This window comes from Entelurus aequoreus, linkage group LG03 (genome assembly GCF_033978785.1).
Source record: "Entelurus aequoreus isolate RoL-2023_Sb linkage group LG03, RoL_Eaeq_v1.1, whole genome shotgun sequence".
Classification (NCBI taxonomy): Eukaryota; Metazoa; Chordata; class Actinopteri; order Syngnathiformes; family Syngnathidae; genus Entelurus; species Entelurus aequoreus.
Window position 1 is genome coordinate 73,901,289 of NC_084733.1, and position 24,559 is coordinate 73,925,847.

Below are 24,559 nucleotides of genomic sequence, written 5' to 3' on the forward strand. Positions count from 1 at the left end.
GACCATTGAATTTTGGTATTTTTCCAACCAATATTCTACAACACAAATACAACGTTAAAACAACATGCTTTTTGACGACGTTTAGTCGTCAATGTTGGGTTCTGACGTTGATTTGACTTTTGAATTTTTATCATTTCCCAACCAATATTTTACAAAATTGAAACAACATGCTTTTTGGCGATGTTTATTCAATGTTGGGTTCTGACGTTGATTTGACCATTGAAATTTGGTCATTTCCCAACCAATATTCTACAACACAAATACAACGTTGAAACAACATGCTTTTTGACGACGTTTATTCAATGTCAGGTTGTGACGTTGATTTGACCTTTGCATTTTGGTCATTTCCCAACCAATGTTCTACAACGTTGAAACAACATGCTTTTTGACAACGTTTGTTCAATGTTGGGTTCTGACGTTGATTTGACCTTTGAATTTTGGTCATTTCCCAACCAATATTCTACAACACAAATACAACCTTAAAACAACATGCTTTTTGACGACGTTTAGTCAATGTTTGGTTCTGACGTTGATTCGACCATTGAATTTTGGTCATTTCCCAACCAATATTCTACAACACAAATACAACCTTAAAACAACATGCTTTTTGACGACGTTTAGTCAATGTTGGGTTCTGACGTTGATTTGACTTTTGAGTTTTGGTCATTTCCCAACCAATATTCTACAACGTTGTAACAACATGCTTTTTGACAAAGTTTGTTCAATGTTGGGTTCTGAAGTTGATTTGACCATTGAATTTTGGTCATTTCCCAACCAATATTCCTCAACACAAATACATCGTTAAAACAACATGCTTTTTGACAACTTTTATTCAATGTCAGGTTCTGAAATTTGATTCCACCATTGAATTTTGGTCATTTCCCAACCGATATTCTACAACACAAACATTGAAACAACATGCTATTTGACGACGTTTATTCAATGTTGGGTTCTGACGTTGATTTGACCATTGAAATTTGGTCATTTCCCAACCAGTATTCTACAACGTTGAAACAACATGCTTTTTGACGACGTTTATTCAATGTCAGGTTGTGACGTCGATCTGACCATTGAAATTTGGTCATTTCCCAACCAACAACGTGGATCCAACGTTGTCTCAGTTTTCAAATACAACTATTTTGCAACGTTGTTTCAAAGTCAGTTTTAAAGAACATGTACTTATAATCAACGTTGTATCAATTTCTGGGTAAGGTTTCTTCAAATGTAAAAAAAAAACAACCTTTTAACTGTCGACTTCTTTGCAGAGCAGAGGTGCTAAAGTCATCATTGGGTTGCAGTTGGCCCAAAACATGGTTAAAAAAATTCAATAATAGGACATTATAAATCGAAATGTTATTGTAAGAAAAAGTATTTTGATGTATTGCTGTATGGATATTTTCCCCAACCCTAATACACACTAAACACAACTCAGTGATTTTAAATGGTCTTCAACAAACCTAACTTAGAATAGAATAGAATGCATTTTATTGTCACTATACACAGGTACAATGAGATTAAAAGCAACTCCAGTATCAGTGCGACAGTCTATAAATATGCAAAACATAGGAAGGAAAGAAAATAAATAGTGCAAAAGGAGGTAAGGTGCACAGTCCAGTCCTGAGATCGAATGTTCTAAATGTGTTGTATAAATATTAAATATTATACTATAAACATATATACAGAAGCATTCAGACTGTGGGTGGAAAGTACAAAGTGACCATGCTGTGATGCAGTATGTCAGCAGGCTCTCAATAGATGAGCGGTAGAAGGTCAGCAGCAGGTTGGAGTCCTGGTTGTACTTCTTGAGGACTCTCAGGAAGTGCAGGCGCTGCTGAGCCTTCTTATTGATGGTAGTAGTGTTCTCTGACCAGGAGATGTTGTCTTACGTGTTTTCCTCAACATTGGAGTGACCGTCGTCTTTAAGCATCCCACCGAACGTGTTTTTTAAATAAACTTTAAAGACTTTAAAAATTATTTATTGTCAATTTTCCCATACTTGCATGACATACAGAAGAATGAACATTCCGATACGGAATATTTAACATACCGAAACGAAACACTGGAGACATTTTCGGGTCAAACATATATGAGAATAAAGCCAATAATGCCAAAAGTATCAAAATACATTTTGGTACCATGTTTTTCCACTCTACTTGCACTTTAAATGTTGCCGATAATGAAGTTTTAACTCATCCAAACATACCTGGATGTGCAAACTTTCCTAAACTTCCAAAGTTATTGAAGATATCAACATAACATAAGCAACAACGCTAACATGTGTGCTGTTGAAAAACACCAAAGACTACACTGCAAAAAGTCAGTGTTCAAAAACAAGAAAAAAAATTACAAAAATGAGGGGTATTTTACTTGAACTAAGCAAAATTATCTGCCAATAGAACAAGAAAATTCGGCTAGTCAAGACTTTCCAGGACAAGTAAAATTAGCTAACCTCAATGAACCCAAAAAGACTTTAAAATAAGTATATTCTCACTAATAACAAGTGCACTTTTCTTGATAGAAAAAAAAAAATAGACCTTTTTGCTCAATATGTTGAAAAATATTCTTAAAAAATTAAAGGCCTACTGAAACCCACTACTACCGACCACGCAGTCTGATAGTTTATATATCAATGATGAAATCTTAACATTGCAACACATGCCAATACGGCCGGGTTAACTTATAAAGTGCAATTTTAAATTTCCAGTGAAACTTCCGGTTGAAAACGTCTATGTATGATGACGTATGCGCGTGACGTCAATCTTTGAAACAGAAGTATTCGGACACCATTGTATCCAATACAAAAAGCTCTGTTTTCATCGCAAAATTCCACAGTATTCTGGACATCTGTGTTGGTGAATCTTTTGCAATTTGTTTAATGAACAATGAAGACTGCAAAGAAGAAAGCTGTAGGTGGGATCGGTGTATTAGCGGCTGGCTGCAGCAACACAACCAGGAGGACTTTGACTTGGATAGCAGACGCGCATCCGACGCTAGCCGCCGACCGCACGGATGATCGGGTGAAGTCCTTCGTTGCTCCGTCGATCGCTGGAACGCAGGTGAGCACGGGTGTTGATGAGCAGATGAGGGCTGGCTGGCGTAGGTGGATAGCTAATGTTTTTATCATAGCTCTGTGAGGTCCCGTAGCTAAGTTAGCTTGAATGGCATCGTTAGCAACAGCATTGTTAAGCTTCGCCAGGCTGGAAAGCATTAACCGTGTATTTACATGTCCATGGTTTAATAGTATTGTTGATTTTCTGTCTATCCTTCCAGTTAGGGGTTTATTTCTTTTGTTTCTATCTGCAGTTAAGCCCGATGCTATCACGTTAGCGCCGTAGCTAAAGTGCTTCGCCGATGTATAGTCGTGGAGATAAAAGTCACTGTGGATGTCCATTTCACGTTCTCGACTCTCATTTTCAAGAGGATATAGTATCCGAGGTGGTTTAAAATACAAATCCGTGATCCACAATAGAAAAACGAGAGAGTGTGGAATCCAATGAACCCTTGTACCTAAGTTACGGTCAGAGCGAAAAAAGATACGTCCTGCACTGCACTCTAGTCCTTCACTCTCACGTTCCTCATCCACAAATCTTTCATCCTCGCTCAAATTAATGGGGTAATCGTCGCTTTCTCTGTCCGAATCTCTCTCGCTGCTGGTGTAAACAATGTGCAAATGTGAGGAGCCTTTCAACCTGCGACGTCACGCTACTTCCGGTACAGGCAAGGCTTTTTTTTATCAGCGACCAAAAGTTGCGAACTTTATCGTCGATGTTCTCTACTAAATCCTTTCAGCAAAAATATGGCAATATCGCGAAATGATCAAGTATGACACATAGAATGGATCTGCTATCCCCGATTAAATTTAAAAAATTCATTTCAGTAGGCCTTTAAGTAAATGCTAGTGCCATTATCTTGACATAATGACGCATCGTTCACCCCGTAGCATCATGATTTTTTTTTCATGCTTGAAGTAAGAAATTATTACTATTACTATTACTACTATTGTTACTATAACAATCTACAAGGTTAAGGTTGCTTCTCTTTCTTCCCCTCCATTTTTCTGCATTCTTTCGTATCTCAAGTTATCATTACGTATATGTATTGTTGCATTTGAACAATTGTATTGTTGATAATAAAGGTAAAGTATTGGTATTGTTTATTATCAATAGCACTATTTCTGTTGGTATTCATATTGCTCCATTTTTAGTGTAATAATGCTCATTGACATTTCTGTACTTTTTTTTTTTTTTAATTTTCGCTAACTGCTTATTTGCTATTTCTTTTACCATCATATTTGTACATGTCGTATTTGCTGATGTTGCTCTGTTGTTGTTGTTGTTGTTGTTGTTGTTGTGTTTGCTGTTGTTGTTTTTGTCTCTCTGTCTAATCCCCCTCTTGTCCCCACAATTCCCCCCTCTGTCTTCCTTTTTCTCTCTTTCTATCCCCTCCTGCTCCGGCCCGGCTGCACCAAATGATAATATAAATACATTTAATAAAGTCAAAATACAAGTAAGGCAACAAGAGAAGTATCCTACACTTCTCTTTTGTAAAGTAAATCTGAACAGCCGATATGGGCATCTACATCTGCTATATGATTTGCCCGAGAAGCTGGGCAGGACATTATAAAAAAAAAAAAAAAAAAAAAAAAAAAAAGAAAAAAAAGAAATTATTACTTAAAAAAAGTAGTTTTATACTTGTGATTGTAGATGACACAGCTTTGCATCAGTTGATATTCTAGTTTCAAGCAGGTTTAACTCAATATAGCTCATAAAATCTCAGCTACTGAGATCATTTAGGACCAAAACCCTTAAACAAGTAAAACACTCTAACATAAAATCTGCTTAGTGAGAAGAATTATCTTATCAGACAGAAAATAAGCAAATATCACCCTTATTTGAGATATTTAATCTTACTTAGATTTCAGTTTTTGCAGTGTATTCGCTATTTCCATACATAGTCGGGACCTTGTGGCTGTCAGGCAGCGTTTCTCTGCAGTCTCCAGGAGTCCAAAAGACGCGCTGACATAGCGAGCTCACGGCCAGCCATGGCGGCCGTAAGACGAGCCGCCAAATGACACATGGCGCTTGTAACCCGACACTATTTATGGCAGACAACCTCCTCCGACACAACAAGCGCTCTGATTGTCTCAACATGGCACGAGTCACACCGTTCAAGACCGCGAGGACTGCGACACGCTCCCGCCCCCTCGGGACGCATCGTTCACCCCCGTAGGCTCGTCACCCACTGACATGAGTGGGCCCCAGCTGTACATGCTCGCGCATTAGGAAGTGCACGTCACCAGTGGCTCTCCTGTGTCAAAGCGTGTTCCTTCAAGTCAAAGTCCTTCATTAAGTGCACTAATAGCGTGTAAACGTGCAAGAGCCTGATTCCTGCGGAGGCTTTGATCCAAACGTGGTTATTGTTCGCATTCAGTGAGCCTCTCCAAAAACACATTAAATGTCTCCTGCAGGCCGAACATGTTGAACGCATTTCCCACTTCATAAACCATCTGCCAAGTCTTTTTTTTTTTTAGCTTTGAATCCTGGACGGCTTTTTAACATTTAGTCGATTATTTATACAAAGCCCAAAACCAGTGAAGTTGGCACATTGTGTAAATGGTAAATAAAAACAGAATACAATGATTTGCAAATCCTTTTCAACTTATATTCAATTGAATAGACGGCAAAGAAAATGTATTTTTTGTTCGAAATGAGAAACTTAATTTTTTGATGCAAATAATCATTAACTTAGAATGATTAAAACAGTTGGCATGCTTACCACTGTGTTACATGGCCTTTCCTTTTAACAACATCCAGTAAACATTTGAGAACTGAGTGAGGAGACCAACTTTTGAAGCTTTTCAGGTGGAATTCTTTCCCATTCTTGCTTGATGTACAGCTTAAGTTGTTCAACACTCCGTTGTCGTATTTGACGTTTCATAAAGCGCCACACATTTTCAATGGGAGACAAGTCTGGACTACAGGCAGGCCAGTGTAGTACCCGCACTCTTTTACTATGAAGCCACGCTGTTGTAACACGTGCAGAATCTGGCTTGGCATTGTTTTGTTGAAATAAGCAGGGGCGTCCATGAAAAAGACGTTGCTTGGATGGCAACTTATGTTGCTCCAAAAGCTGTTTGTACCTTTCAGCATTAATGGTGCCTTCACAGATGTGTAAGTTACCCGTGCCTTGGGCACTAATACACCCCCATACCATCACAGATGCTGGCTTTTCAACTTTGCGCCTATAACAATCCGGATGGCTCTTTTCCTCTTTGGTCCAGAGTACAAGACGTCCACAGTTTCCCAAAACAATTTGAAATGTGGACTCGTCAGACCACAGAACACTTTTCCACTTTGCATCAGTCCATCTTAGATGAGCTCGGCCCCAGCAAAGCCGGCGGCGTTTCTGGGTGTTGTTGATAAATGGCTTTCGTTTAGCATCGTAGAGTTTTAACTTGCACTTACAGATGTAGCGACAAACTGTAGTCACTGACAGTGGTTTTCTGAAGTGTTCCTGAGCCCATATGGTGATATCCTTTACACATTGATGTCGGTTTTTGATGCAGTACCGCCTGAGGGATCGACGGTCACGGGCATTGCCGCTTACGTGCAGTGATTTCTCCAGATTCTATGAACCCTTTGATGATATTACGGACCGTAGATGGTGAAATCCCTAAATTCCTTGCAATAGCTGGTTGAGAAATGTTGTTCTTAAACAATTTGCTCACGCATTTGTTCACAAAGTGGTGACCCTCGCCCCATCCTTGTTTGTGAATGACTGAGCATTTCATGGAAGCTGCTTTTATACCCAATTATGGCACCCACCTGTTCCCAATTAGCATGCTCACCTGTGGGATGTTCCAAATAAGTGTTTGATGAGCATTCCTCAACTTCCTCTGTCTTTTTTGCCACTCGTGCCAGCTTTTTTTTTTAAACATGTTGCAGGCATCAAATTCCAAATGAGCTAATATTTGCAAAACATATCAACGTTTTCCAGTTTGAACGTGAAGTATCTTGTTTTTGCAGTCTATTCAATGGAATATAAGGATTTGCAAATCAATGTATTCTGTTTTTGTTTACCATTTACACAACGTGCCAACTTCACTGGTTGTGGGTTTTGTATATTGAGCTGCAAAGAAACAAACACGAGCCGTAGAAATGATTGTTTGGATAATGCTATCGTTCCAAAGTGAGAGAAAGCTAGCAAAACCCTAACCGTGGCCGTGTCTGTTACTCGATATCTGCTTCCAGCTGCGCGTCCAGATGTGTGTTTGACAGATTTTGCAGCGTGAGACCTTCCTGACTGAGCGTGTATTCCTTTAAAAGCATCACCATCACACTTAGCATGTCTGGTGTTTTTTTTTCTTAGAGACGTGTGTGTCAGTTTCATGCAAGAACTATCTTTTTTTTTTTTTCCTGATGAAGAAGTTCATGCTCGTTGCAAGTTTGGACAATTCCAAGTTCCAACGCGTTCTCCCTCAAAATAGGACTCAACTCCCTCAATCCAGAACAAAAACCATGTTCACATACAGTGCATCCAGAAAGGTCATTTTTCCCACACTTTATGTCACAGCCTCGTTCCAAAATGGAATAAAATCATTTTTGTCCTCAAAATTCTACAAACAATACCCCATAATGACAATGTGAAAAGGTTTTTTTTTCTTAAATTGAACATTTATTAAAAATAATGAAAAGAAAAATACTCAAATAATGCTCAATACTTTGTTGATGCACCTTTGCCACAAACTTGGCACACCTATCTTTGGGCGGTTTCGCCCATTCCTCTTCGCAGCACCTCTCAAGCTCCATCAGGTTGGGTAGAAAGTGTAAGTTTGCATCCAGGATGTCTCTGTACATTGCTGCATTCATCTTTCCCTCGATCCTTTCCCTCGATTCATCTTAGTCTAATCAGGGAGGTGACCAAGAACCCGATGGTCACTCTGTCAGAGCTACAGCATTCCTCTGTGGAGAGAGGAGAACCTTCCAGAAGGACAACCATCCTACCGATCAGGCCTGTATGTTAGTGAGGTCAGACGGAGGCCATTTCTTGGTAAAAAGTTTGCCAAAATGCACCTAAAAGACTCAGACCACGAGAAACTAAATTCTCTGGTCTGATGAGACACATATTGCCAACATTTGGCGTGAATACCAGACATCATGTTTGGAGGAAACAAGGCACCGCTCATCACCACGCCAATACCATCCCTACAGCGAAGCATGGTGGTGGCAGCATCATGCTGTGAGGTTGTTTTTCAGCAGAAGGAAGTGGGAGACTAGTCAGGATAGAGGGAAATATGAATGCAGCATCGTACAGAGACATCCCGGATGCAAACTTACACTTTCTATCCAACCTGATGGCGCTTGAGAGGCGCTGCAAAGAGGAACGGGCGAAACTGCCCAAAAGGTGTGCCAAGTTTTTGGCATCGTATTCAAAAAGACTTGAGGCTGTAATTGCTGCCAAAGGTGCATCAACAACATATTGAGCAAATGATATAAATAACTAAGTAGATCCATCCATTCCTTTCATTTTCTACATGTGATTTTTATTTGTTTATTACATTTGCTAATGAAAAAACAACAACAACCTTTTCACGTTGTCGTTACGGGGTATTGTGTGTAGAATTTTGAGAACAAAAAGCAATTTATTTTGTTTTGGAATAAGGTAAAAAAAGTAAAGCGCTGTGAAAACTTTCCGGATGCACTGTAAATACAGATATTTGCGTATCTATACGCTTCTAGAATATATATATATATTTTTTATTTTATTTTTTATTTTATATATTTTTTTATTTTTTTATTTTTATTTTTGTATTTTTATTTTTTATATATGTATATAAAATCTTCCATACATTTTGCTCCAAAAGCCCATCGTTTTGTCCCCTTTCTGAGTTTCTGTATCACGATATAAGTGTTTTATATTGAACAATAGCTTTAATTATTGATATTGATAAAAATGAGGACCATGAGAAAAATATATTCAGTTATAATAATCCTCTCAGCTCTCTCGGCAGGAAGGAAAGGAAATGTCAACAAAATTCTGAAAAAAAAAAAAAGAAGTAAAAATCCTATTAAATAAACTCTTAAAATGAAGGTGCAAACATAAGGAATATGTAAGAAATGCTACTTAAAGTGTAACAAAAAAGTGTGAAAATGTAAACATAGAGAAACCTGAGAACTACTTTCTGCTCGGTTTAGCACCAGGAAGTTACAGCTGTGCTCTAAAGGGCGAGCGTGGCTAGGGTGGTGTGTTATTACATATTTACATACCACATTATGTAAATATGTATGAGACTGTTGCCTCATCCGTCACTTAAAGAATGAGCGAAGAACGCACTAGTGACCTGATAAATCCGAAAGAGAAAGAGATGATACAGTATTATGTGCTCACGTTTTGAGCACACTGCAGCTAGCCCTGGACAGTCCCACCCCCTCAATGTTTCAGTCACACGCAGGATTCTCACAGGAATGAGGCATAAACTAAACGTTACCTAATTTATACGTTTTTGAAAATATTTGTGTACCCCGCAAAAGAAAGAACTGTTGACTTTTACGGTGATTTGTACACACACAAGCAGGTCTATTTGTCCTGGTGCGAGGCACACGTAGCCCCTCCCCATCCTCACTTCTTAAAGTACCACAACTAATGTCATTTTAAGAAGATGTTTTGTTGTCAGCTTGATGTGTTGCTGCCTGCTCAGTGGCCTAGTGGTTAGAGCAGGGGTCACCAACCTTTTTGAAACCAAGAGCTACTTCTTGGGTAGTGATTAATGCGAAGGGCTACCGGTTTGATACACACTTAGATAAATTGCCAGAAATAGCCAATTTGCTCAATTTACCTTTAACTCTATGTTATTAATAATTAATGATATTTACACTTAATTGAATGGTTTAAAAGAAGAGAAAACACGAAAAAAAATGACAATTACATTTTAAAATTCAAAATTCAACCAAAAAAAAGAAGAGAAAAACTAGCTAATTCGAATCTTTTTGAAAAAATTAAAAAAAATTTTTTCCTGATTAAGATTCATTTTAGAATTTTTATGACATGTTTTAAATAGGTTAAAATCCAATCTGCACTTTGTTAGAATATATAACAAATTGGACCAAGCTATATTTCTAACAAAGACAAATCATTATTTCTTCTAGATTTTCCAGAACAAAAATTTTAAAAGAAATTCAAAAGACTTTGAAATAAGATTTAAATTTGATTCTACAGATTTCCTAGATTTGCCAGAATTTTTTTTTTGAATTTTAATAAACATAAGTTTGAAGAAATATTTCACAAATATTCTTTGTCGAAAAAACAGAAGCTAAAATGAAGAATTAAATTAAAATGTATTTATTATTCTTTACAATAGAAAAAATAAATTTACTTGAACATTGATTTAAATGTTAAGGAAAGAAGAGGAAGGAATTTAAAAGGTAAAAAGGTATATGTGTTTAAAAATCCTAAAATCATTTTTAAGGTTGTATTTTTTCTCTAAAATTGTCTTTCTGAAAGTTATAAGAAGCAAAGTAAAAAAATTAATGAATTTATTTAAACAAGTGAAGACCAAGTCTTGAAAGTATTTCTTTGGATTTTCAAATTCTATTTGAGTTTTGTCTCTCTTAGAATTAAAAATGTCGGGCAAAGCGAGACCAGATTGCTAGTAAATAAATACAATTTAAAAAATAGAGGCAGCTCACTGGTAAGTGCTGCTATTTGAGCTATTTTTAGAACAGGCCGGCGGGCTACTCATCTGGTCCTTATGGGCTACCTGGTGCCCGCGGGCACCGCGTTGGTGACCCCTGGGTTAGAGTGTCCACCCTGAGATCGGTAGGTTGTGACTTCAAACCCGAGTCATACCAATGTCTATAAAAATGGGAGCCATTACCTCCCTGCTTGGCACTCAGCATCAAGGGTTGGAATTGGGGGGGTTAAATGACCAAAAATGATTCCCGGGCGCGGCCACCGCTGCTGCTCACTGCTCCCCTCACCTCCCAGGGGGTGGAACAAGGGGATGGGTCATGCAGAGGGTAATTTCACCACACTTTAACTTTGTGACTCACTCAGTCCTTGTCAGACCTCACGTCCGGGTGTGTTGATGTCATCTTCACAGGCTAGCTGGGGGACCTTCTCCCAAAATATCCCCTCCAAAGTCGTCCCGGGCTCGGCTTTCAGCGCCCGGGCTCAGATCCCATCTTGCCGGACCACCAGACCAGACCCCCCTCTCAGCTCCCACAGCTGAGGTCTTGATTAAACCTCTGCTAGCATGTCAGCGTGTTATGCTAACCCCTTTCCGGGGCGGGTTGTCGTCTGTCAGGACGGGCGAGCGAGCCAGATAATCACGCCGTTCTGTTTCCATTACCACGATTTGGTGGTTTCCAAAACAGTGGCGTAACAATTAAGCATCTTGTCGAACTCGCTGTGCCTCCTAATAGCTCACTTTTCATTAGCTTGATTGCTAGGCCTAATGTTTCCTCCCGTCTGTTTTTTTTTTTTTTGGGTGCTGTTGTTGCAGCTCATGTCTCCCCGGGCGAGAAACACTTTGATGGAAGCAGTGAGAGAACGCAGCACGCCGAGACAACACGCCGGCGTTGACCTGGTTTCCAACCCGGGCTGAAAATGGCGGCGTTCCTCAGAAAAAAGGTAACGGTGTTCAATTTTTTTTTCAACTACAACAATTGACCACTTGAGGGCAGTAGAGGCAAGTCTGATTTCTGGACAGAATCTATACTTTTTTTAGTCAGCTTTGTTGTTGTGAGCATTCATTTGATCTTGAATTACCTCCACCAAGCCTGCTTTTAGATCAGGATGATGCTTAGTTATCTTACGCCAAAAAAATTACAAAAACAATATCAATGTTTGTTTGTCTAAATTAGAGTTGTACGGTATAGTATACACTACCGTTCAAAAGTTTGGGGTCACATTAAAATGTCCTTATTTTTCAATGAAGATAACTTTAAACTAGTCTTAACTTTAAAGAAATACACTCTATACATTGCTAATGTGGTAAATGACTATTCTAGCTGCAAATGTCTGGTTTTTGGTGCAATATCTACATAGGTGTATAGAGGCCCATTTCCAGCAACTATCACTCCAGTGTTCTAATGGTACAATGTGTTTGCTCATTGGCTCAGAAGGCTAATTGATGATTAGAAAACCCTTGTGCAATCATGTTCACACATCTGAAAACAGTTTAGCTCGTTACAGAAGCTACAAAACTGACCTTCCTTTGAGCAGATTGAGTTTCTGGAGCATCACATTTGTGGGGTCAATTAAATGCTCAAAATGGCCAGAAAAAGAGAACTTTCATCTGAAACTCGACAGTCTATTCTTGTTCTTAGAAATGAAGGCTATTCCACAAAATTGTTTGGGTGACCCCAAACTTTTGAACGGTAGTGTAGTTCCGTGATACTAATGAATCATATTCGGTACTATACAGCCTCTAAAAAATACCAACGTGCCGCCCCCTTTATTTTCGTACACATTCCCGGTTTTCCGAAAATCCAAGGAATTCCGAATTACCCATTTAAATTCAAACTAGAGATGTCCGATAATAAAATGTAATATCGGAAATTATCGGTATCGTTTTTTTTAATTATCGGTATCGTTTTTTTAATTTATTTTTTTATTTATTTATTAAATTTAACATAAACTACACAAGATACACTTACAATTAGTGCACCAACCCAAAAAACCTCCCTACCCCATTTACACTCATTCACACTCATTCACACAAAAGGGTTGTTTCTTTCTGTTATTAATATTCTGGTTCCTACATTATATATCAATATATATCAATACAGTCTGCAAGGGATACAGTCCGTAAGCACACATGATTGTGCGTGCTGCTGGTCCACTAATAGTACTAACCTTTAACAGTTCATTTTACTAATTTTCATTAATTACTAGTTTCTATGTAACTGTTTTTATATTGTTTTACTTTCTTTTTTATTCAAGAAAATGTTTTTAATTTATTTATCATAGTTTATTTTATAATTTTTAAAAAAAAGGACCTTATCTTCACCATAACTGGTTGTCCAAATTAGGCATAATAATGTGTTAATTCCACGACTGTATATATCAGTATCGGTTGATATCGGTATCGGTTATTAAAGAGTTGGACAATATCGGGATATCGGCAAAAAGCCATTAACGGACATCCCTAATTCAAACTGTTACTACGTCAACATTTTTCAACCGATTCAAAAAATTCCAACTCCAACCCAATATCAATATTTTTTCAAAAAATTCCGCTTTTCCTGAAATTCTCAAATGTCCAGGGAATACCCATTCAAATGAATTGGAACATTTCTCGAACAAAACACAATATATACATCATATATCAATATAGATCAATACAGCCTGCAGGGATACAGTCCGTAAGCACACATGATTGTATTTCTTTATGAAAAAAAAAAAAAATAAAAAAAAAAAAAAGGTTGGGGACCAAGATTTTTGGGAGGGGCACTGAAATTCGGGAGTCTCCCGGGAAAATCGGGAGGTTGAAACCGATACCGATAATTTCCGATATTATCGGACATCTCTAAAAATTATGTTTGGAAAGTATGTAATATTTGTTGCAATATTGGATACTATTAAAGTTTAAAAGGTATGCCATTTCAAGCAATACATATATTTTTTCTGTCAAAATAAAAAAAACCCATTACATTTAGTGAGAAAATATGAAGTACTTTATCGGCACATATCATTTCCAAGTCTTTGCGGGCCAGATAAAATGATGTCGCGGGCCGGATCTGGCCCCCCGGGCCTTGAGTTTGACACCTGTGCCTTAACCAATCGTGACTCATTATAGTAAACCAACCAAGCATCGTGGATTTTCTCCGTATTTTTTTTTCATCAGCTCCCCCTGGATTTGTCCATTTTCTAGTAGCTTGTAGCTTTGATGTAAGCTACCTCGCTACGCGGGTCTAAAAATAGCTACGCTACGGGAATCGCTACTTGTTCAAAACGTGACCTAGCTACCGCCAAGCTGCTGTCAATCAATCAATGTTTATTTACATAGCCCTAAATCACGAGTGTCTCAAAGGGCTGCACAAGCCACAACGACATCCTCGGTTCAGATCCCACATCCCACATCAGGGCAAGGAAAAACTCAACCCAGTGGGATGACAGTGAGAAACCTTGGAGAGGACCGCAGATGTGGGCGACTGACAGTTTAGTTAGTAGTTTAGATAGTAGAGTGTTGGTCAATCTGCTTAATCAAGTCGGTTCACTCGCAGGAAACAAAGTCTCCCCCGCCATGCCCCACAGTCAACGTGAATACGATAATAAAAGATCGTGGCAGATGTAATTATTCGGCCTGCTGATCGGTGACGTTACGTAACGCCTGGACGAGACACAGCGACTTAACAGTCTGTGAAAAGACGTCCACATAGTTGAGTCCGCTGCAGGACGGTCGCTCCTTTGACACTAATTGTGTCGTGTCACATTTTTGTTCTCCAACTCAGATAAAAGAGGAAGGTTTAATCTAAGTAACATCGCCACAATGGCTCTGCATGGTCATCCAAAAGAGTCTGGGTGTGCTCCAGAGAGTTGTGGGCGGAATGAGAAGACGCTCAACTTTAAGGCCGTGACTGGACTCAGCACTGCCCTCTGGTGGACGAGCGTATGCAACCTTATGATGGACGTTCGTGTATTTATAATGATTTTTCACCGTTTCTTTTTTTTTTACTGGCCAAAAATGCATGATCGCTAGATAAATACATAATTAAAAAATATATATGAGTTTTTTTAGTAATGTTAGATTATTAAATTTTTTTCAATGTAATCATTAAATTGTAAAATTTTTAAATATATTTTCAATTTATCGATTCAAATTGTACTATATCAGGGGTCCCCAAACTATGGCCTGCAGGCTGCATCCGGCCCTGCAGCGTCCAAAGTCCGGCCCGTGGAAAGTCCCAAGTTTAAAAAAATATATATATATTATTATTTTTTATTTTTTTATTATTATTTAAAAAAATCTGTCCTTTAAAATCAATTTTCTGCCACTTGTTACTCTCGGTGTCTCTTAGCCGCTCAGGCAAATCATAGTGTCTAAAAATGCATTTTCCCATCGATAACGTGACATCAAGTGCGCGCTCTTTCAGTTAATTAGTGCGCAAGGAATATATATATATATATATATATATATATATATATATATATATATATATATATATATATATATATATATATATATATATATATATATATATATATATATATATATATATATATATATATATATATGTATATACAGCCCGGCCCCCCTGCCAAATTGTTTTAACCCAATGCGGCCCCTGAGTCAAAAAGTTTGGGGACCCCTGTACTATATTATCCTAAATAAATCTGTTACTTCATGACTAATATTTAGGTGTCATGACATTTATATTAATGTACTCACCTTTAAAAAAATTAAAAAAGTAAAAAAAATATGGTATTTTTAATTTCCGTGAACATTGTATTTACTTCCGAGCATCTGAGACTAGAGATGTCCGATAATATCGGCCTGCCGATATTATCGGCTGATATATGCGTTAAAATGTAATATCGGAAATTATCTGTATCGTTTTTTTTTATTATCGGTATCGTTTTTAAAAATGTTTTTTTAATTTTTTTATTAAATCAACATAAAAAACACAAGATACACTTACAATTAGTGCACCAACCCAAAAAACCTCCCTCCCCCATTTACACTCATTCACACAAAAGGGTTGTTTCTTTCTGTTATTAATATTCTGGTTCCTACATTATATATCAATATATATCAATACAGTCTGCAAGGGATACAGTCCGTAAGCACACATGATTGTGCATGCTGCTGGTCCACTAATAGTACTAACCTTTAACAGTTAATTTTACTCATTTTCATTCATTACTAGTTTCTATGTAACTGTTTTTATATTGTTGTACTTTCTTTTTTATTCAAGAAAATGTTTTTAATTTATTTATCTTATTTTACTAATTTTTTTAAAAAGTACCTTATCTTCACCATACCTGGTTGTCCAAATTAGGCATAATAATGTGTTAATTCCACGACTGCATATATCGGTTGATATCGGTATCGGTAATTAAAGAGTTGGACAATATCGGAATATCGGATATCGGCAAAAAGCCATTATCGGACATCCCTATTTGAGACGTTAGATCAATTTACAATTAAATAATTTGAATTGACTTCCGATGTAGATGGATATCATGTCATTACATTATTTCAAAAGGTTAAAAAATAAAACTGATGAAATAATAAAAACCATGATTAAAAAAAAGTACATGAAATATTTGACTTCATAAAAAAATAATATTTATCATAAATAATAATTTTTATTAAGTTGGAAGTTGACATTTGATGAATATGTTGTTAAATGTGATCATATAAATGTATACACTACAAAATCTGTTGTGGTTTTACTATAGTACCCATAACTACTTTTGGTATATTATTTTATATAATTACATTTACCAATGTCAAATTACATTTTAATAGAGACTCATATTTATGATACATATTTACTCAATGATAAACTTGAATATTTTGTGTACTTTTAAATTAAAATTAGATGTTTTAATCATTTAATGACATCCATCTTCATTGGAAGTCATTTAGAATTTAATAGCATTTTAAATGTACAGTATCTAATTGAAGTTGGTTATGGTTAATACCAATAGTTTTTTGTGCTAACCATAACCATTTTAATGGTGTATCGTTTAGTATAAAAATTATATAAAAGTCTATTAAATATATACATTTACAAATTAAATAGATTGTATGATAGATGTAGTTGTTTTTGTTGGTCATTATTCAAGATTATGTTTCATAATAGAATTTATTGAATTATTTAACCTTATTTCATTGATTATTTCATATTTTGAATGCGTGTTTGATTAGATATGGAATCAGACAGTATGAGTGTGTTTTAGTGTGTGTAGTAGTCCCGTGTGAACAAACATGGCGTTGAATAAACAGTGGTTTCCGTCAAGCGATGCATTCCAGGTCAGGTCGGACTCGGGTGGTTGAAAATGAAAGGTCGCCGTGCGGGTTGCTGGGAACGAGCAGCGTCGCGCGTGTGAATCGCGGAGAAACGTGTCCGCACATGCTCATTTTCATATTCGCGACGCTCGGGTGCTAAGTAGATGATGATGAGCAGCGTAGGAGTGGTGAGATTGCGAGGGGAAAGTGGAAGTGACAGAGTGCTGCTAACAATTTTGTTCTGCTTTGAAAAGGATTCGAGCAAAGTGAGTACAGCCCTCGTATATGCAAACATTGTATTATTATATACTACACTCTACTAAACCTGGATATACTTTAGAGTAGTCCGTGTACAGCTTCTACAGCTGTACTGTCCACTGAACATACATTTTGACCTATTACGCAGGAAAACTGCCATGTGGCCCTTATCTTTCCCTTCAATTAACCACTCCTCCCTTACCGCCTGCAGCACTCGTGCAGCCCTGGACAACAAGGAAATTGATTTTCACAACGTCACAGTCAATGTTGGACTGGATTTTTTTTCCATTTGTGATGCTGCCACCGCTAAGGCAATAAAAATACCCCAGTAAATGCTGGGATTCATCATTACCCTCGATGAACCGCAGCTCCCCAGTGCCCGCAGCACTTGTGCAGCCCCAGACTGTGAAGCTGCCACCAGCAAAAGAGCAGATTTTCAAAAAGTCAGCATGTGTGTTGAAATTAAAAATTTCCCTCAATAAACCGCATCTCCCCAAGTCCCAGGAGAACTCATGCAGCCCCAGACCATGACGCTGCCACTACTAAGGGAGTGGGATTTCAAAATGTCCCAGTAAATGCTGAAATTCATCATTAGCCTCTGTGAAACGTAGCTCCCCAGTGCCTGCAGCACTCGTGCAGCCCCAGACTGTGACGCTACCACCAGCAAAAGAGCAGATTTTTAAAAAGTCAATCTGCGTGTTGAAATTAATAATTTCCTTCAACGAACCACAGCTCCTTAAGTCCCGGCAGAACTCATGCAGCCCCAGACCATGTTGCTGCCACTACTAAGGGAGTCAAAATGTCACCGTAACTACTGAAATTCATCATAACCCTTGATGAACCACAGCTCCCCAGTGCCTGCAGAACTCATGCAGCCCCAGACCATGACACTATCACTACTAAGGAAGTGGGATTTCAAAATTTCACAGTAAATGCTGGAATTCATCATTACCCTCGGTGAACCGCAGCTACCCAGTGCCTGCAGCACTCGTGCAGCCCCAGACTCTGACGCTACCACCAGCAAAAGAGCAGATTTTTTAAAAGTCAATCTGCGTGTTGAAATTAATAATTTCCTTCAACGAACCACATCTCCTTAAGTCCCGGCAGAACTCATGCAGCCCCAGACCATGTTGCTGCCACTACTAAGGGAGTCAAAATGTCACCGTGACTACTGAAATTAATCATAACCCTTGATGAACCGCAGCTCTCCAGTGCCTGCAGAACTCATGCAGCCCCAGACCATGACACTATCACTATTAAGGAAACGGGATTTCAAAATACCCCAGTAAATGCTGGGATTCATCTTTACCCTCGGTGAACCGCAGCTCCCCAGTGCCTGCAGCACTCGTGCAGACCCAGACTGTGAAGCTGCCACCAGCAAAAGAGCAGATTTTCAAAAAGTCAGCATGTGTGTTGAAATTAAAAATTTCCTTCAATAAACCGCATCTCCCCAAGTCCCAGGAGAACTCATGCAGCCCCAGACCATGACGCTGCCACTACTAAGGGAGTGGGATTTCAAAATGTCCCAGTAAATGCCGAAATTCATCATTACCCTCTATGAAACGTAGCTCCCCAGTGCCTGCAGCACTCGTGCAGCCCCAGACCATGTTGCTGCCACTACTAAGGGAGTCAAAATGTCACTGTAACGACTGAAATTCATCATAACCCTTGATGAACCGCAGTTCTCCAGTGCCTGCAGAACTCATGCAGCCCCAGACCATGACACTATCACTACTAAGGATGTGGGATTTCAAAATGTCACAGTAAATGCTGGAATTCATCATTACCCTCGGTGAACCGCAGCTCCCCAGTGCCTGCAGCACTCATGCAGCCCCAGACTGTGACGTACCACCAGCAAAAGAGCAGATTTTTAAAAAGTCAATCTGCGTGTTGAAATTAATAATTTCCTTCAACGAACCACAGCTCCTTATGTCCCGGCAGAACTCATGCAGCCCCAGACCATGTTGCTGCCACTACTAAGGGAGTCAAAATGTCCCCATAACTACTGAAATTCATCATAACCCTTGATGAACCACAGCTCTCCAGTGCTTGCAGAACTCATGCAGCCCCAGACCATGACACTATCACTACTAAGGATGTGGGATTTCAAAATGTCACAGTAAATGCTGGAATTCATCATTACCCTCGGTGAACCGCAGCTCCCCAGTGCCTGCAGCACTCGTGCAGACCCAGACTCTGACGCTACCACCAGCAAAAGAGCAGATTTTTAAAAAGTCAATCTGCGTGTTGAAATTAATAATTTCCTTCAACGAACCACAGCTCCTTAAGTCCCGGCAGAACTCATGCAGCCCCACACCATGTTGCTGCCACTACTAAGGGAGTCAAAATGTCACCATAACTACTGAAATTCATCATTACCCTTGATGAACCACAGCTCCCCAGTGCCTGCAGAACTCATGCAGCCCCAGACCATGACACTATCACTACTAAGGAAGTGGGATTTCAAAATTTCACAGTAAATGCTGGAAATCATCATTACCCTCGGTGAACCACAGCTCCCCAGTGCCTGCTGCACTCGTGCAGCCCCAGACTGTGACGCTACCACCTGCAAAAGAGCAGATTTTCAAAAAGTCAACATGCATGTTGAAATTAATAGTTCCCTTCAATGAACCACAGCTCCTTAAGTCCCGGCAGAACTCATGCAGCCCCAGACCATGTTGCTGCCACTAGTAAGGGAGCCAAAATGTCACCGTAACTACTGAAATTCATCATTACACTTGATGAACCGCAGCTCCCTAGTACCTGCAGAACTCATGCAGCCCCAGACCATGACACTATCACTACTAAGGAAGTGGGATTTCAAAATGTCACAGTAAATGCTGGAATTCATCATTACCCTCGGTGAACCGCAGCTCCCCAATGCCTGCAGCACTCGTGCAGCCCCAGACTGTGACGCTACCACCAGCAAAAGAGCAGATTTTCAAAAAGTCAATCTGCGTGTTGAAATTAATAATTTCCTTCAACGAACCAAAGCTCCTTAAGTCCCGGCAGAACTCATGCAGCCCCAGACCATGTTGCTGCCACTACTAAGGGAGTCAAAATGTCACCGTAACTACTGAAATTCATCATAACCCTTGATGAACCGCAGCTCTCCAGTGCCTGCAGAACTCATGCAGCCCCAGACCATGACACTATCACTACTAAGGATGTGGGATTTCAAAATGTCACAGTAAATGCTGGAATTCATCATTACCCTCGGTGAACCGCAGCTACCCAGTGCCTGCAGCACTCGTGCAGACCCAGACTCTGACGTTACCACCAGCAAAAGAGCAGATTTTCAAAAAGTCAACATGCGTGTTGAAATTAATAATTTCCTTCAATGAACCACAGCTCCTTAAGTCCCGGCAGAACTCATGCAGCCCCAGACCATGTTGCTGCCACTACTAAGGGAGTCAAAATGTCACCGTAACTACTGAAATTCATCATTACCCTTGATGAACCACAGCTCCCTAGTACCTGCAGAACTTATGTTAAGTTAAAGTTAAGTTAAAGTACCAATGATTGTCACACACACACTAGGTGTGGTGAAATTTGTCCTCTGCATTTGACCCATCCCCTTGATCACCCCCTGGGAGGTGAGGGGAGCAGTGGGCAGCAGCGTAGCCGCGCCCGGGAATCATTTTTGGTGATTTAACCCCCAATTCCAACCCTTGATGCTGAGTGCCAAGCAGGGAGGTAATGGGTCCCATTTTTATAGTCTTTGGTATGACCCGGCCGGGGTTTGAACTCACAACCTACCGATCTCAGGCAGCCCCAGACCATGACACTATCACTACTAAGGAAGTGGGATTTCAAAATGTCACAGTAAATGCTGGAATTCATCATTACCCTCGGTGAACCGCAGCTCCCCAGTGCCTGCAGCACTCGTGCAGCCCCAGACTGTGACGCTACCACCAGCAAAAGAGCAGATTTTTAAAAAGTCAATCTGCGTGTTGAAATTAATAATTTCCTTCAACGAACCACAGCTCCTTAAGTCCCGGCAGAACTCATGCAGCCCCAGACCATGTTGCTGCCACTACTAAGGGAGTCAAAATGTCACCGTGACTACTGAAATTAATCATAACCCTTGATGAACCGCAGCTCTCCAGTGCCTGCAGAACTCATGCAGCCCCAGACCATGACACTATCACTACTAAGGAAACGGATTTCAAAATACCACAGTAAATGCTGGGATTCATCTTTACCCTCGGTGAACCGCAGCTCCCCAGTGCCTGCAGCACTCGTGCAGACCCAGACTGTGAAGCTGCCACCAGCAAAAGAGCAGATTTTCAAAAAGTCAGCATGTGTGTTGAAATTAAAAATTTCCTTCAATAAACCGCATCTCCCCAAGTCCCAGGAGAACTCATGCAGCCCCAGACCATGATGCTGCCACTACTAAGGGAGTGGGATTTCAAAATGTCCCAGTAAATGCTGAAATTCATCATTAGCCTCTGTGAAACGTAGCTCCCCAGTGCCTGCAGCACTCGTGCAGCCCCAGACTGTGACGCTACCACCAGCAAAAGAGCAGATTTTTTAAAAGTCAATCTGCGTGTTGAAATTAATAATTTCCTTCAACGAACCACATCTCCTTAAATCCCGGCAGAACTCATGCAGCCCCAGACCATGTTGCTGCCACTACTAAGGGAGTCAAAATGTCACCGTGACTACTGAAATTAATCATAACCCTTGATGAACCGCAGCTCTCCAGTGCCTGCAGAACTCATGCAGCCCCAGACCATGACACTATCACTACTAAGGAAACGGGATTTCAAAATACCACAGTAAATGCTGGGATTCATCTTTACCCTCGGTGAACCGCAGCTCCCCAGTGCCTGCAGCACTCGTGCAGACCCAGACTGTGAAGCTGCCACCAGCAAAAGAGCAGATTTTCAAAAAGTCAGCATGTGTGTTGAAATTAAAAATTTCCTTCAATAAACCGCATCTCCCCAAGTCCCAGGAGAACTCATGCAGCCCCAGACCATAACGCTGCCACTACTAAGGGAGTGGGATTTCAAAATGTCCCAGTAAATGCTGAAATTCATCATTAGCCTCTGTGAAACGTAGCTCCCCAGTGCCTGCAGCACTCGTGCAGCCCCAGACTGTGACGCTACCACCAGCAAAAGAGCAGATTTTTTAAAAGTCAATCTGCGTGTTGAAATTAATAATTTCCTTCAACGAACCACAGCTCCTTAAGTCCCGGCAGAACTCATGCAGCCCCAGACCATGTTGCTGCCACTACTAAGGGAGTCAAAATGTCACCGTAACGACTGAAATTCATCATAACCCTTGATGAACCGCAGCTCTCCAGTGCCTGCAGAACTCATGCAGCCCCAGACCTTGACACTATCACTACTAAGGAAGTGGGATTTCAAAATGTCACAGTAAATGCTGGAATTCATCATTACCCACGGTGAACATCAGCTCCCCAGTGCCTGCAGCACTCGTGCAGCCCCAGACTGTGACGCTACCACCAGCAAAAGAGCAGATTTTTTAAAAGTCAATCTGCGTGTTGAAATTAATAATTTCCTTCAACGAACCACAGCTCCTTAAGTCCCGGCAGAACTCATGCAGCCCCAGACCATGTTGCTGCCACTACTAAGGGAGTGGGATTTCAAAATGTCCCAGTAAATGCCGAAATTCATCATTACCCTCTATGAAACGTAGCTCCCCAGTGCCTGCAGCACTCGTGCAGCCCCAGACCATGTTGCTGCCACTACTAAGGGAGTCAAAATGTCACCGTAACGACTGAAATTCATCATAACCCTTGATGAACCGCAGCTCTCCAGTGCCTGCAGAACTCATGCAGCCCCAGACCAGGACACTATCACTACTAAGGATGTGGGATTTCAAAATGTCACAGTAAATGCTGGAATTCATCATTACCCTCGGTGAACCGCAGCTCCCCAGTGCCTGCAGCACTCGTGCAGCCCCAGACTGTGACGCTACCACCAGCAAAAGAGCAGATTTTTAAAAAGTCAATCTGCGTGTTGAAATTAATAATTTCCTTCAACGAACCACAGCTCCTTAAGTCCCGGCAGAACTCATGCAGCCCCAGACCATGTTGCTGCCACTACTAAGGGAGTCAAAATGTCACCGTAACTACTGAAATTCATCATTACCCTTGATGAACCACAGCTCCCCAGTGCCTGCAGAACTCATGCAGCCCCAGACCATGACACTATCACTACTAAGGAAGTGGGATTTCAAAATTTCACAGTAAATGCTGGAATTCATCATTACCCTCGGTGAACCGCAGCTACCCAGTGCCTGCAGCACTCGTGCAGCCCCAGACTCTGACGTTACCACCAGCAAAAGAGCAGATTTTCAAAAAGTCAACATGCGTGTTGAAATTAATAATTTCCTTAAATGAACCACAGCTCCTTAAGTCCCGGCAGAACTCATGCAGCCCCAGACCATGTTGCTGCCACTTCTAAGGGAGTCAAAATGTCACCGTAACTACTGAAATTCATCATTACCCTTGATGAACCACAGCTTTGCAGTACCTGCAGAACTCATGCAGCCCAAGACCATAACATGACCACTCCTAAGGAAGTGGGATTTCAAAATGTCACAATAAATGCTAGAATTTATCATTACCCTCAATGAACCGCAGCTCCCCAGTGCCTGCAGCACTTGTGCAGCCCCAGACTGTGGCGCTACCACTATCAATGCAACGGATTGTCAGAATGTCACCATACATGTTGGAAAATAATAAGTCACTTCAATGAACCACAACACCCGAAGTGCCGGCAGAACTCATGCAGCCCTAGACAATGACGCTACCACTACAAAGGGAGTAGGACTTAAAATATCCCAGTAGATGCAGGAATTAATCTTTTCTCCCAATGAACCGCAGCTCCCTTGTACCTGCAGCACTTTTGCAGCCCCACACTATGACACTGCCGGCACAGTACATGTTGGACCTCCTCTTCTCCCTTGATGAACCGCAGCTCACGCTGCCTGCACCACTTGTGTAGCCCAGACAGTGACGCTACTACCACCAAGGAAATTCATTTTCAGAATGCCACAATACATGTTGGAAAATGGGAAAATGATCATTCCCTTCAACCGCAGCACCCCAAGCGCCGGCAGAACTCATGCTGCCCCAGACCATGACACCACCACTATTATGGGAGTGGGTCCTCAAAATATCACAATAAATGCTGGAATTCATATTTCCCCCCGATGAACCGCAGATCCCCAGTGCCAGCAGCACTCGTGCAGCCCCAGACGGTGACTCTACCACCACCAAGGACACATATTTTCAGAATGTCACAATACATTTTGGAATTCTCATTTTCCCTGCAGCACTTGTGCATCCCCCCACTGTGACACCACTACTAC

At 40.4% G+C, this 24,559-nt stretch overlaps 1 long non-coding RNA gene across 1 annotated transcript in view; it reads left to right on the forward strand.

Moving 5' to 3' along the window:
- LOC133646868 (uncharacterized) overlaps positions 1–24,559 on the forward strand; it is a 229,422-nt gene that overhangs the window by 204,669 nt on the left and 194 nt on the right. Inside the window, exon 4 of the long non-coding RNA XR_009825363.1 lies at positions 11,501–11,628. This is a non-coding gene — a long non-coding RNA (uncharacterized LOC133646868). The remainder of the gene's footprint in view (positions 1–11,500; positions 11,629–24,559) is intronic.